Genomic DNA, 14,506 nt, shown 5'->3' on the forward strand with positions numbered 1-14,506 from the left:
AATTGACTGATTCTTGGTTTTCTTTCTGGAGTCTGAGGGTCTTGCTGAGGAAGCTGGCGTCTGTGCCAATATGTTGGAGTAATGCATTGACCCTGTTTCCTCCTAGTACTCACAGGTTTCTAATTCCTAAGTCTTTGATTCATTTAGATTTGACTTTTGTGCAGGGTGAGTGACAGGGACCGAGTTTTATTCTTCTACATGTGGATATCTAGTTTTTCCAGCCCTATTGCTTAAAAAACAATCTTTTTTCTGGCATATGTACTTGGCATCTTTGTCAAGTATCTGATGGCAGGAACTATGTGGGTTTTTCTCTGTGCCTCTGTCTATTCCATTGGTCTTCGAGTATGTTTTGATGCCAACACTGTGCAGTTTTGGTTACTGTAGGTCTGCAGTACAACATGAAGTCAGGAATTGTGATGCTGCCAGTGTCACTCTTCTGGGTCAGGATTGTGTTGGCTATTCCAGGTCTCTTACTCTTTCATATGAATTTTAGGACTTTTCTCGTTCTGTGAAGAATGTCATTGTATTTTAGTGGGATGGTATTGAACCTGTGTATCACTTTTGATGATATGGCCATTTTAACAGTGTTAAGTCTGCTTGTCCATGAACAAGTAAGGTTTTTCACCTTCTAATGTCTTCAATTCCATTCAGTGTTCTGTAGTTTTCATTGTAGAGATTGCTCATCTCCTTAGATTTACTTCCAAGTATTTAAAAAAAAAACTTTTTTGAGGTTACTGTGAGCAAAATAATTTTCCTTATTTATTTATTGGCACAATCATTATTAGAGTATAAAAAGGGTATCGATTTTTGTTTTCTTAAGGTCGTTTTACGTTGGTCTTTAATCCTGCTTCTTTGATGCAATTGTTTATCAGCCTTAAAAATCTTCTTGTGAAATTTTGGGATCCTCTGCCTATAGGATCATGTCATCAGCCAACAGATCATTTGACTTCTTCTTTTCCTGTTTGTCTCTTTTTAATTTCCTTCTCTTGATATTTGCTCTGCATAGAACTTCAAGAATTATATGGAACAGGAGTGATGAAAAGTGGACATCTTGTCTTATTTGTGATTTTAGAGAAAATGTTTCAGTTTTTCTTCATTTTTGTATGATGTTGATCTTGGATTTGTCACAATAGCCTTCATGCTGTTGAGGTGAGTTCCTTCTAAAACTAGTTTCTCAGTGTTTTTAATATGAACAGGTGCTGGATTTTGTTCAAGGCTTTTTTCTGCCCATATTGAGATGTTCATTCCCTTCCTTTTTTTAATTCTTTTTATGTGCTGAATTACATTTGCTGATTTGTATATATTGAACCATCTTGCATCCCTGGGATACAATCCCCTTGACTATGTGGTATGATCCTACTAATGTGTTTTTTTTTATTTTAGTTTTTTAATACCTTTATTTATTTTATGTGGTGCTGAGGATTGAACCCAGTGCCTCATACATGCAAGGCAAATGCTCTGCCACTGAGCCACAACCCCAGGTCCTCTTAATATGCTTTTGAATACAGGTTGCTAATGTTGTATTTAGGATTTTTGCATCAGGGTTATATTTTATTAAGGTTATTGTGTTAATAAGCGATATTGTTCTGAAATTTTCTCTCCTTGCTGTCTTTGTTTGGTTTAGGCATCAGGTGACAAGGGCGGGCTTCATAGCATGAATGCAAGAGTGTTAAATCCTGTTTTTTATTTCATGGACTAATTTAAGGAGATTAACATACTTCTTTTTTTTTTAAATCTGGTAAAGTTGGCTGAGATTCCATCTGGTCCTGAAAAAAAATCTTTTTGGTCAGATTTTATTTCAATCTAATTGCTTGATATTGTTTAGATTTTCTTCGTTTTCTTGGTTTGTTTTGGGTAGGTCACATTTATCTAAGAATTTAAAAGTATTTTCTAGGTTTTCCAGTTTATTGGAGTGTAAATATTCAAAACATTCCTAAAGATCTCCCGGATATCAGAAGAATCATTGGTGATATTTCCTTTCTCATTTCTTTTTAATAATTTAAGTCTTCTCTCTCTTTTGGTTAGTTTTGATAAGGGCTTATAAATCCTGTTTATCTCTTTAAAGAGCCAACTCTTTGTTTTATGAATCTTATTTTTATTCTCAATTTCACTAATTTTGGCTCTAAAATATTTTTTTGTATTCTACTGATTTGGACACTAACTTGTTATTCCTTTCCTAACACCTTGAAGGGTACTGTCAGATGGCTTATTTAATATCTTTATTTTTTGAATGAAGGCACAGAATGATATAAACTTTATTCTTAGAACTGCCTTCAGGCTATCCCATAGATTTTAATGTCATATCTCTGTTCTCATTTGTTTCTCAGAATTTTTAAAATTTTCCTTCTGATTTCTTCTATGATCCATTCATTATCCAGAAGTGTCTTATTTAACCATCAGTTATTACAATGTTTTCTATTTTTTTAACTTGTTATTGATTTCTAATCCAATCCCACTATGACCTTATAGGATGCAATGAATTATCTGGTTTTTTTGTTGTTGTTGTATTAGCTAAGACTTGCTTTTTGTCCTAAAGTATGCTCTGTTTAAGAGAAAGCTCCACAAGCAACTGAGAAGAAAATGAATTCAGTTGTTGATGAAGTATTCAAAAGATGTCTGTTCAGTTCTTTTGATTAATGGTTTTTAAAAAGATACTATTTTAAAATTATTTTTAATTGTTCTGGAGAATCTTAGGTTTTCTCTGAATGACCTATCCAATAGTGAGAGAGATGTGTTAAAAATTATCCAGTATTATTGTCCTCGGGCCTATTTGAGTCTTTATATTTTGTAGGATTTGTTTTATGGCTGAGGTGCACCAATGTTTGAGGCATGAACACTCACTCTCAGTACTTCTTGTTCGATAACTCCTTCAACCATTATGAGTTGACCTTCTTGATGTCTTCTGGATAATTTTAGCTTGACTTCTACTTTGTCTGACACGAGAGAGTAGCTACTCCTGCTCACTGTTGGCCTCCATTTGCCTATAGAGTGTCTTATCAACAATATATCATTGGGTCTTCTTTTGTAATCCACTATGTAAGTCTATAAGTCAGTCTTGTGACGGGAGAGTTTCAACCATCCATATTCAGTGTTACTATAGAGAGATCATTTTTTATTTTCTGCTATTATGTTTTATTCCTATGATTGAGAGTGACTGTCCCTTGACTATTTTTCTAGCAACATTCATCCATATGCTGAATCTGGCATTTATTTTTAATGTCTTCTGCATGTAGTTCTTTAATGAGTGGGCTTTGTAGCACAGGATTAATGGTTATGAATTCTTTTTATTTCTGCTTATCATGGAAGGATGTATTTCACTTTCAGTTATGAAATCTAGTTTTTTTGCAGGATACAGTAATCTTGAGTGGCACCCCTTATCTTTTAGGGCTCAGTATGTATCATTCCAAGTCTTCCTTGTTTCTAATGTCAGGCTGAGAGATCTGAAGAAAGCCTGGTTAGCTTACCTCTAAATATGATACACAGTTTTTCTCTGTGGCTTTTAAAATCCCTCCTAAGGAGCTTCTTCGTATTTTCTTTGACTGTTGGGCTGTGAATGCAGGCCTTCTGTGGGCAGGCTGTGGTGCAGAAGCCTCCACCCTGGCTGATGTCCATCATGGGGTACCATCCCCATGGCAGGGTTGCAGTCGGCCCACCTTCTTCTGAGCTCCCACAGCTGGCAGCCATACATCCCTGAGCTCCCACACCCCTCTGCTGGGGCTTCTTGGTTGTGGTGCTAAGTGTTTATGGTTGTCTGTAACTGGGGGTCCTGTGAATGCAGGCTCTGTGCGGGTGGTCTCTGACCCAGAAGCCTCACCCTGGCTCCCGCAGACCACCAGGGTTGGCCCATCACTGACAGGGGTGGTATCTGAGCACTAGATGGGGGTTAGCACCCTTTGAGAGTGATTAGCTCAGCTCTGCTCCACCCCACTCCCCTTGCCTGAGGTGATGGGGAGGGGGTTTCTGTAACCTGCATCTAGCAAAAATCCCTGTACACATTCCTTCTAGATGGAAACCTGAGACAACCCACTCCAGAAATGTTCCCTTTGGTTTTATTTGCTGCTATCAGTAGACGGAGAGAAGCTGTGTTCATTTAATTTCTTCTAGGTGGACTGGCTATGGACTGTACTAAGTGGCTGCCCTGCTCAGCTGGGCTCTCTGCCTGCACCTTGGGTTCAGCTGCTTGACCTCCTTCACAGTCTTTGCTGCTCCTCCCACTTTAACTTACTCTTCCTTCTCTTTCTAGCTGTTGTTGAGCAAGTGAGCTAAGGGCTTTTTCTCTTCCTCTTTCTCTCTCTCTTCCCCCCCTCCCCATCTCCCTACTCCACCCTGGTCAGGGTTTGGGGTCAAGGAATTCTGTCCTTATTTTCTACTCCTGTAGTCTAATTTCAAATCCTTCTAACTTCTGACCTGCCCAATACTGAGTCCCCTCTGGGCCCTTTTGCTGCTTTGCTTCTGGGCTGTGGAAGAGTCCAGGGTGGCTTCCTGTACCTACTCTGCCATCTTCCGGCTGCCCTGGGTCTCTTGTCATCTCATGGTGGCTCCCTCCTCTGTGCTCCCACTTGTGCCTCCTCTGGTCCTGGCTCAAGGGGCTGTAGGTCTGGAACCTGTGACATCACAATACACGTGCCCACCCCCACTCAAGCTTAATGCCATCAAGAGCATCTGATTGGCCCCTGGGCAGCCAATAGCTTGACAGGTTTTGTTGCAAATGTTCACCTTGGACACCAGAAAACACGGCCTTCCTGAGTGGAATTGGAGAGCAGCAGGTTGGGAGGCCTCTTATGAACTTTAATTTGGAGAGCGTTATTGGAACAAGGAGGTATGTGACATTTAGGACTTCCTACAGACCCAGGGACAAGTTTTATTAGATATGTGAAAACAGATACGGTCAGGAAAGCAGCACACAGACAATGTACCCTGGGTGCTGTTGTAACAGTATATTTTCCCTCAACCTCTCTGATCAAATAAGGGTGCCATCTACTTTTCAAACTGGAACACTGTCTGATGGCTTTTTCCAAAAGCAACTTATTTTAAAATTATTTAGGGCTATGAAACCTACATGCCAAGCCAAAAGCCAATAGCTGCTTGGGAGTTTTGGTAGAGCTACAGGGAGTGGGTCTCAGAGCACTAACTATGTTGCTACTCTCAGGTGGGAGCTAATAGCATCACAGTTAGAAATCACCTATCTGAGGGTGGTTTGCTCTGCATAAGTAACAAGACCCCAGAAACCCCAGAAAATGTTCAGTATTATTTCCTGTATGTGTATTTTATTCTTATTTATTGCTGCTGCAATGTTGGATTGTTCTGAATGCTGATGGAAGTCCTGGTGAGTTCTTGAGTAAGCTCAGTTCTTCAAGATTTCACCCACTTTCTCCCTCAGCTGTTCTCTATGGTGAGTGAAGTTTTAATTTCTTCTGCACATGTGCTCATGATATTTGAATCCATTTTTTTCCCTTCAGTGTTTTCTAGTGATATTTACTGAAATATTGTTTTGTCTACATATAATCCACATCTAAGTTGCCTACATTCCCTGGGTGAGAATTCCTTCAAAATTTATGTTTTTTGTTGTTATTGCTGCCTGCTTCACTCTGCCTCCGAGTAGAGGATGGGAATTGATGTGGGTGCCAATTATTTCAGAGTGCACCTTGCATTTTAGTCACCGGTAGGCTATGAGCCACTGTACTGGCATTTGTTCTCATAATGACTCCTACAGAGGACAGACTCCATCTCCAAGCACATTTGGGGTATTTCTCTCTGAGTTACAGCACTCACTGATGCTGATGTATTTCTGTTAGCTATGTGATTCCATAATTTCACAGCATTAGTTGGCCACTATTTCAAATCTGACTCTGTTTTCTTATATATGATATACAGCACGTTGTAGTTGGATCCGCACCGTTATGTATTTTTCTTACAAAACAATTTTAAGAATCATTTCCCATGCATACATGATGTAAAAATAGTTGTTTTCTCCCATAAATATTTTCTTAAGGAAATAGAAGCGTGTTTTATGCTCTGTTATGTCTTATAGAGTCGGAAATAAACTCCTCTCGGATTTATCTGAAAGGGATACCGAATGTGTAAAAGGAAACTAGTGTTTAGCAAGCTCTGGACTTTTGTAAAATATCTCAGCTCAACTTCAAATAAGGTTGACAGATAATATGTAAAACATCTAGTTAAATTTAAATTTCAGATCAGCACATACACTAAAATTACATGTTGATCTGAAATTCAGGATGAACTGGGCGTCTTGTTTTTATTTGCTCAGTGTAGCCCCGTATCCTTCAATGACTGTGCGTTGACTCCAACCTGGGTGGCTTTCTCTTGCCCAACCCCTCTAAATCTGTTTCCCTGTAGCTAAAGAAAAGGATGATTCTGGACTGTGAAAATCTTGAAATACCCTCCAACACAGAGATGGGAAGGCTTAGCCCTTAAAGTCCTGTTGTTGATGATCTCTCCTGGGTATCTGAGAACAGAGCAGAATGAAGGCTGTTTTCAGTTTATTCCACATCAGATTCTTAGTGTCGGGGTTAGAGTCAGACTGGAAGGAATCCAGGTCATCATTTACTCCAGCGTGGTTTCCCGGGTGGAGAGAACAGATCTCAGCCCTGTTATCAGCAGGGCCTAGACTTCTAGGGCCACCCTAGGGGGTTACTTCATATAACTGGTGGGTGTTTTCCAATTATGACTCATGTAAGATGTGCAAGATGGCATTTGGGTGACAGGCAGACTGGAAAGAGCCATATGGGCTGAGGCTCTGCAGAGCCAGGGGTGGGAGGGAAGGAGGGAGTGGGGATTCAGGGAGGCTCCTTTTGGAGAAGCCTAAGCATTTTCTCTGGCTCCTAGATGCTGGTGGAAGCCTTCTCAAGCTCTCCACTCATGTTACCATTTTTCCTGACATCAACTAAGAGGAGACTCTGGGAACAGGTTTCTCTTGAACACCTGCCTTCTCTGCAAAGGGAAACCAAAGGCCAATTTCTGCCACAGACACATCCATCAGCCACTGGGACATCGTTTTGATAAATCTTCTTTTTAACATGAACAGAAAATGTCACTCTTCTCTTGCTAATCTCCAATGCAAACCTAACATTTTGGCTTCACATTTCTCATGCCTACGCAACATGGCTTTCTAATTCCACACCACCCCACGTTAAGAATGTCCTTTGAGCTAAACTCTTATAGCCCATGATCCGTAAGCAAATAAGGATGTTGTGAACCAGGAGAGCTAATGTTTAAAGCAAGAGGAGAATCTGTGTGGACTGTAACTATCTCCACATTTATTAATTCTCTGAATGCCAGCTTTTGCATGTTTTCCTAAAGATAGGCCTAGCTGGAGAGTGAATCATCCCAACACCCATGAGCTCACCCCAGGCTACCGTGAGACCATGTTGCTGTTGAACCCTGGGCACCGAGTAGCTCTCTGGGAGTGCAGAAAGGGATGGAGGAAAGGCACATTCAGGGTCTTGAGAGCTTTCTGAGCTGATGAAATTTTTTTTTTAAATAGATGAAAACCAGGGAGGGTGTTGGCGACCTAGAGTCTGATCCATGCATTTTTGAAAACACTTGAGATTTGGAACTATTTCCCCAGCGCATCCCCTGCCGCTGTGATTATTAGGAGTATCTCTTCTCACTGATCTTGATAGAGGGCTGCAGTCTTCAGGGACACGGGATCCCATCATCAGTGGATTTGTTACAAACACCGACTCCTTTCTGTTTTGAAAGCTGGAGACAGAGCTGTGCATTCTGCCTCGGCATTTGCTTCACTCTGCTGAGCAAAAGGCCTGGGATACTCTGTGGAGAAGCAGTCTGCACCACTGAGAAGCAGAGGAGCCACTGGTCTGTCTTTCCAGAGGAGACTGGCGCAGGAATTTCAATTAAAAATATTCCTGTCACTTCTCCCTGGTTTCAGGAGCAGACAGCAGCTTCCAAAGAGAACGACTTTTGGAAGTTTTTCTCAAATGTTCTCCACATTCTGCATTCAAAGTCAATGAAAATTCCTCATGTTTGTCAGTGTACCTGAATTTCCACTTAAGATGTGCTATACATACAGCAGCCAGGGAGAGACGTGTGCATGTTTAAAGGCAGACACTGGATGTTTCAAAAATATCTTTTTACAAATAAAGCCAAATTATGCCAAATAACCTAAAGGAATTTGGAAGGAAATCAAAGACAAACCTTTTGAAGGTCATTTGACTTTCCCTTTGTGAGTTTGGGGGTAGGAAAGTGAGGACAAACCTGGGTGAGGGATCTCAGGGGCCCTGGAGCTGGTCTCCATGGGGGCCTCGTCTCTGCCCCAGGACTGGGAGATGCACCTTCAGAATCCAAGGCACAGGGCGGTGATCAGGCCACCTGGAGTAATCCCGGCCTCAGTGACTGGGGTCAGGATGTAGTCTGTTTTAGTCAGCTATTTTGTTGCCATGACTCTAAGATCTGACCAGGACAATTGTAGAGGAGGAAAAGTTTATTTGAGGGCTCATGGTTTCAGAGGTCTCAGTTCATAGATGGCTGACTGGATTCCTCAGGCTTGAGGTGAGGCTGAACATCATGGTGGGAGAGGGGGTGGAGGAAAGCAGCTCCCATCATGGTGACCAGGAGGCAGAAAGAGAAACTCCATTCTCCAGATACAAATATGTACTCAAAGCCGTGCCTGGATTCCCTCTTCCTCCAGCCACACCCCACCACTTCAGTTACCACTCAGTGAATCCCTATCAGGAGATTAAATCGCTGATTGGGTTAAGAGTCTTACAGCCCAATCAGTTCTCCTCTGAACCTTCTTGTGTTGTCTCACACGTGAGCTTTTGGGGGACACTTCATATCCAAGCCATAACATAGTCTCTTCCTCAGGAGGTCGCTCACTCTTGGAGCAAGGTGTGTGGAGAAAGAAAGTGAGGCTTTCTCTTTACCTCTGTCAGATGCTTGGTTCAAGGATCAGAGTCAGGAATTCAGCCCTTGCACACACACACGAAAGCAACCATCTTACCTGAATGGCCAAGTACAGAAAGCAAAGAATGGACTCATCGTGACAGCACATCACAAAGCACGTGGCTTTCTGGTTCTACCAATTGACTTTTCCCTCTGTCCTCAGATGTCATCTCATATTCCTCCTGCCACATTTCCTGCCCTTGGAGGGATGACTCCATTAGTTATGCACCAACTACTGGAAACCTTGGTCGTGCTGAAGTTGGAGATCAAGCTTCAATCAGTAGTGAAGACAGCATGTTGATCTTTCTCCAGGAAGAGAAGAGAATGATGCTGAGATTCTGAGAAGCTCTGAAAATGAATTCCATATCACAGCTGAGCCAGGGACATGGCTGGGATCTGGAATGATAGATGAGAATCATCTGAATCTATATTTAGCACCATCATCAGGAATGACCATGGGGGCAACAGTTTTCCAGAAAATCATTCAAGTGTGTGTACTTTAGAAGTATTATTTTATTTTAGAAGTAGTTTACATTTACAAAACAATTTCAAACTGGTATCGGCAGATCCCACACACCCCTTCTCTTGGCTGTGACAGTATCTCAGATCTTCTCTGTTCTTGACGGCATCTAAAGCTTAGGAGCACTGGTTATGTGCTTGGTAGACTGACCAAGACTGGTTGGGTCCAGTCTCACCTCTAGTAGGTTTCATATGATTGCTTTTTCTTGGTTAGACGAGGTTACCTGTGGAAGACCAAAGGGGTAAAGTGCCCCTCCCATTCCATTGAACTCAGAGCCCAAAATATAGTCATGTCTTATCACTATGGATGCCATCCTCAATCATCTACGATAGCATTTTAAAACTTTCTCTAGTATAAAGTGACTTTTCTTTTCCCTTTCTATGCTTTACTCTTTGGAATGAGGTTCTCATCCACAGCTCACTTCCTATTTTTGAGGGTGAAGTACGTACTTAAACTATTAAGAATTCTTCTAAATGATACATTTTCTCCTCCATTTATTTAACTATTCAATTTCTAATTATGCTGGTATAAGTAAATGTATATTTGGGGGTAAATGGATATTTATTTTATATTTTGGATAATATTTTGTTGCTTAAATTGTTATCAGTGACCACTGAGAACACTTTTCATGTTTCTCGAATATTGCTTTAACATAACCTCATAGTGTAATTTTTCTTTTATTTACTCAAAACACTTCCTTCATGTAATGCAAGAGCGTCCAGGTTCATTTTACATCTATCCTGCCCAAGTCCTAGGATCGGGCCTTCTCCAGGGAAACTTGGTTTGCTCTCCTGGAGAATGGTATTAGAAACAACACTCTCGGAGCATTAGGTTTGCTCACTGTTGCTGGAAGTCATTGCTTCTCAGCCTCTTAACTGGCAAGGGAAGGAAATACACATGTGCATATTAATCCTGCATGTATACATACCTACAGACATTTCTAGAAGCAGCTATTAGTGTTCTTATTAAAGTAAGCCTGAGCCCATACTCTTGGGCCCAGCTCTAACCCATTGCTACATCAACCATTCTCCCCTTTTCCCCTCCATTATCTGCAACTTTCCATCCCAACTGTGAGACACTTGGCTCCTGTGGTGGAATTGTCCATCTGCTTAATTCTTCAATTCTTACTTGAATAGCAATAAAATTACAACCAAGTTATTTGCCTGTGTGTTTTGAGATGTACCTATGTGTTTGAGATCTCGCTTTCTTCTGTCCATGAATACTATTCTGTTGTATGAATTAAAGTAACTTATTGTACTTTCTCCTGATTTTGGACAATTATGAAGGAAGCTTCTACAAGAATTCACAGGTGATGAATTCGTGAATATAGTACTTCAAATCAGTTGGGTGACCACCTTGGAGCGTGATTGATGTTTGCCTATTAATAATATATTGTGAGAACCTGCCGATATGTCTTCCACAATGGAGAGAGCCTTCTGTATTTCTGTCAGTGCTGAGTCAGAGTGGCTGTCACTCTGCATTCTGAGCAGCCACAGGTGTTTGTGTGAGTTGTCCAGAACTTCTCTAATGACACTCCACAGGCTTAGGACACCAGGAATTTGTTGTCTCACAGTTCTGGAGGTCAGAAATTTGAAACCAAGGTGTCAGCAGGACCATGCTCCCTCTGGTGGCCCCAGGGAGGTTCTCTTCCCTGCATCTCCTAGCTGCTAGTAGCCTCACGTGGTCCTTAGCTTGAAGGTGATCACCCTGAGGTCACCATCATGGGCTGTCTTCACATCATCTCCCTTCTGTGTGCCCGTCTCTGTGTTGTATGAGATCATGATCTACCCTAATGATCTCATTGAAATGACTTGATTACTGGTACAAAGACCACGTCTCCAGATAAGGTCACACTGTGGGCTGCTGAGGGGCATGACTTCAACATATAATTTTTGGAGGACACAACTCATGAGAGTCCATAGCTTTTAGGACTTTATCCCACCTCAGTGTGTTGAACTTCTTTTCATAAGCTTACTGCCCACCTGCGTACCCTTTTTACTGAGGTTCCTACTCAGGTCCTTTGACCATATTTTAATTGTACTCTTTGATCTTTTTGATGAATGTCAAGTGTTCTTTGAATATTTTGGAAGAAACTGTTTAATTAGATATGGGTTTCAAAATGTGGATTTCAAAATATTTTCTCTAAGTCTCTGATTTTCTTTTCATTATTTGAACTCTGTCATGTGGATTTTAGTTAATTTCAACTTAACATTTCTTTCAAGGATTGTGTTTTTGGTTTTATATCTGAAAATTCATCAGGCCCAAGGCTACTTAGATAATCTTCTCTGTTATCTTCTTTTACTGAAAGTATTTTTTATGGTTTTGTGTTTTAAATTTATGTTGGGAATCATTTCAAGTTGAGTTTTGTGCAAGGTCTTAGGTCAGTGTCCACATTCATTCCTTGAAGGTGTATGTCCAGATGATCCAGCACCATGTGTTGAAAAGACTCTCTCCATTTCTTCTCCTTTATAAAAAATCAGCTGATTACATTAAATGGATCTATTGCTTGGTTGTAACTCTGTTCCATTGACATTTGTTTATTCTTTTGCCATACTGCTTGATTACTAGTCATATGGTAAGTCTTGAAGTGGAGAAGGTTCAGTCCTCTATTATTCTCAGTATTGTGTCAGGCATAAATTTTAGAACCAGTTTGTCAATATCCACAAACAATTTTATAGGATTTTGTTTGGAATTGCCTTGAATCTACAAATCAAATTGAGAAGAATTTATATCTCAATAACATTATTTTCCTATCCATGAGCATGGACTCTAGTTTTATTCATTTAGTTTTTCTTTCATTTCTTTTATCACAATTTTATAGTTTTCCTCATACATATCTCATATATTTATTTAGATTTATTCCTAAGTGTTTCATTTTGAGGTGCTAATGTAAATAATGTATTTTAAATTTCAAAATCTGATTTTTCAATGCTGGAATATGCAAAAGCAATTTGCTTTTGTGTAAACATTATCTCCTGCAGCTTTATTATAATCACTAAATCATTGTTGATTCTCATTGTTTGTTTGTTTGTTTGCATATACAACCATATTTTCTTTAGGAATAAAAAGACATTTTTTTTTCTTTTCTTGTCATATTGCCTTACCAAGGACTTCAAGTAGAATGTTGAGTAAACATGAAAAGAAGGGTAATCTGCCACAGTCTGGCTGGGCACAATTCAGGAGCCACTTGTCAAAGAAACGAACTTTATTTTTAGAACCACACACGCCAAACAAAACAGCTCCTCAGGAAAAACCTTCAGAGCCCAACTGCCACCACCAGCTTCCCACAAGCCTCTCAACCTCCCCCACTCCTCCTGCTCTTGAGGTTGATTGGCTGGGTCGCATGGGCGGAGGCAAAAAAAGTCCCCCAATGAGCAGCTCCATGGTCTGAGAGGGCGGGGAAACAGCCCAATGAGCATCAACGCAGAGGAGCCAATCAGTTGGCAGCTAGAAGTTGCTGGGGCTGCTGTGAGCCAATCATCAGCTGGCAGCTGGAAGTTTGCTGCCATCTGGAAGTTTGCTGGGGCCCCTTCGGCTGTGGCTCTTAACAGTAATTTTTGTCTCCTTCCAGATCTTTGGGGGCTCGCATGGGAGACATATCCTTTTCCACTAGGAATAGACTTTGGAAAAAAAATTTTTTTCCTGAAGAGCAGTTTGTTATGGAGAACATTTTGGGAATATTCCACAATGATAATTCCTTCTTTCTGATTTCCAAACCACCAGGGGGCTTTCCTCTGACTTTTACCATCTGATTCTGGAGGGACTGTTGACAGTGAAAGCCATGGAAAGATGTCTTCCCTCCTCCTATATTCCCAGGGGTTCTGACTCTCACATTAGTCCACAGCAGCCACCATGATGACCACTGAAGTCTTTCTCCAAGCCCATGCACCAAGGTCTTCTGCTCAAGGCAAACAGTTCTCAGCTGTAGCTTCTGATGCACCTGTCTGCACTGGCCTCAGGGTCGAGTTCCCTGAAACCTCAGTTCTCTGATAGACTGAGGAAAAGTTATTGCTGTTCCCTTTGTTCACCTTTTACTTTTGTAAGGATGGAGGTGAAGACTCCCAAGTTATAGTGATGTCAGAGCTGACACTGGAAATCTATTTCATGTTTTTGTAAAGGCTGGTGGCAACATACCAGACTGTCTCCTAGCCTGCTGCTAGGTCTTGATCCACAACTTGGAGAGCACAGAGCTCGACTGTCTCAAGAAACCTCCCTGCCTTTGGCTCTGGCACAGACGTCTCTAGAACTCATTAGGAAGGAAATAAAGATGGCTGTTTTTTCATTTTCACTTCTTACACTTTATGTTAGTCTGTTTGCATAAATTGAGCCCATTATTGAGAGAATAATTATCACGGTTGGGGTAATGAAATGCTTCTCAGTTAAGGTCACACCTGGCTGGAGTTGTTATCTTGTGGTTACAAATTTAATTGCTCAAGAGCTGTTGTGTGGGCTGGATTCCTCAGTATCTTTTAAATTCATGGGGATTTTGTCAAAATGGTCAAGTTTGAGGTCACAGCTCATAAAGGAAAGAGAATTCAGGAAATCACTACACAACTTACATGGATGATCAAGAACAGCAGCCTATTCAAAATCCTCCCTGGAATTCAGGGGTTTGAACTTGAGTGCTCTCTATTGCTTGAGGTGACCACGCACATCTTATTATGTATATTCAGGGGGGATTTAAGCAGCTCCCACAAGACCCGAATCTCAGCAAAGTTGCTGTTGCTGGATGCTTCATTAAGCTTCCCAGATGGCAAAATTTAAGGATGTGAGACCTATTTATTTAATTGTTTATTTATTTATTTTAGGTTGAAAAAGCAAGATAAGCTCATTGGCAAAATTGTTTATTGTCATGTCAAAAAAGAAAGAAACTATCCCCCTCCCCTATGCTCTGATTCTGGCACTGTTAACACTTCATTATAATTTTTTGTGACTTTTTCTCTGGATGTCTATTTTTAAAAAATAGATTTCCCCTCTATGGTGGATAACATGATGCACAATTAGGCTTATTCAGATTTCCCTCATAGTCTCTGTTGGGAAAATGAGAGAGATGCAGCTCACGAG

Source organism: Ictidomys tridecemlineatus, chromosome 2 (genome assembly GCF_052094955.1).
Source record: "Ictidomys tridecemlineatus isolate mIctTri1 chromosome 2, mIctTri1.hap1, whole genome shotgun sequence".
Lineage (NCBI taxonomy): Eukaryota > Metazoa > Chordata > Mammalia > Rodentia > Sciuridae > Ictidomys > Ictidomys tridecemlineatus.